The sequence below is a fragment of the Galeopterus variegatus genome, unplaced genomic scaffold, assembly GCF_000696425.1.
Source record: "Galeopterus variegatus unplaced genomic scaffold, G_variegatus-3.0.2 Scaffold68206, whole genome shotgun sequence".
NCBI lineage: Eukaryota > Metazoa > Chordata > Mammalia > Dermoptera > Cynocephalidae > Galeopterus > Galeopterus variegatus.
Window position 1 is genome coordinate 1 of NW_007794317.1, and position 1,555 is coordinate 1,555.

General features: G+C 40.7%; 1 pseudogene; it reads right to left on the reverse strand.

Moving 5' to 3' along the window:
• Nucleotides 1-7: 7 nt before the first annotated feature.
• LOC103584597 lies at nucleotides 8-1,496 on the reverse strand (annotated as a pseudogene).
• Between the last annotated feature and the right edge of the window lie 59 nt (nucleotides 1,497-1,555).

Sequence of the window (1,555 nt, forward strand, 5' to 3'; positions counted from 1 at the left end):
TCCCTGGCAACACCCCTAGTGCAAGATGACCAGGATAGAGCTCTGGAAACCATCCTAGCCCCGTGGAGCTGAGAAGGACAGTAGCAGCGACATGATTCATGAAGGGGCTTTTAAAATGTGATGCTGGGCTGAATGTGAAGATCGCTGGCAACCAATGTGCAATGCTTGGGACTGACAGCCAGATTTGGGCTCCAGCGAAGCTTGTCCCTGACTCTTTATAAATGCCTTTACATCAGGAACAGGATTACGATGTCAGGCTTTCTCTTCTTGAAGAAATTTTATAGCCAAAGAGGCAAGACTTTGATTACTTGACTGCTATACAGGAAGAAACTCGTAAATTGTCTCCCTCAGAGAGAACAGGTTTAAATGTGGACCTTCACCTTGAGATTTCTTCTCTATAGTTGCATCAGCAGTACTGGCATTCTTGGGGGCATCACAATGTGGAATTCATGCATTTTTGTTGCAGACGTGCTTTTCTGTGCATTTCCATTACTCCCACACACATCCACTCCCGGGCTAAGTCCTTTTTCTTTGTACGCCCTGCCTCAGATTTTACCTCATGGGATAATTTCAAGGCCTAAAATGAGTGATTCTGTGTTCTTTCCCTGGGTCTCAGTGTCTCTAACATCAGCAGGGACTCTTATTACAATTGAAATTATTAAAATGAGTGATTCTGTGTTCTTTCCCTGGGTCTCAGTGTCTCTAACATCAGCAGGGACTCCTGAGAGGTGATCCCTGCCTTTACTGGCAATGATGTGCTTACTCTTTTAACCCCATCACTGAGATTCTTTGAAAGACTATGGAAATCACCAATAGGACATCTAGTAATTTTCCTAGAAGCTCCTGTCTTTGGAGATCAATTTTGTCCAATTTCAGATTAACAGAAGTGGTTTGTGCATCATTTGGTATGGCTGAGGAATATTTTTTATCTTGATTTGACAAAGAAGTTTCCATTGAACCAACCAGTAAAGATTCACCAGTTTCTGAAGAAGTAGATCTACTTTCCCCCGATTAAGGCAAATCTTTGGTGTGTTCTCTTTTAGGAGAGGTTCTCTGATGCATAAAAGTGAGACTTAGTTTATCCATGGAAAGTAACCTTTGATTCAGTATTTTTTAACATTTTGAAGGGGAGCTGAATTTGATTCTTGATGTCTTTATGTGCCTTTGCAGTACTTGATGTTTCCAAACCAACACCTAGTAGTGGAAATAATTTGTCTGTTCTGGTTTGTGTCTTATCAACTTAGGATTTCTTTCTTTACTCATTTTCTCTAACTCTCTTGCTTTAGCTTTAATTAAATCTTTGATCGACTCCTTCATTTTTTAGCACGTGGGAGTAAGTGCAGCTGGCTTGGACTGATAAACTTTGTGATAAGCAGGTATGGTTGGTCTTATCTTACAGTATGGCAAATGGGATTTAAATCTTTTAAATGAATTCTTACAATAAGAACACACTTCCATTATGGGTGGAATATCCCTTATTCTCTTCCAGAGCTCCTCTAGGAGGATACTAATTTTGTGGTGGTTTCTCCTGGATCCCCATGTTTCCCAACTACAG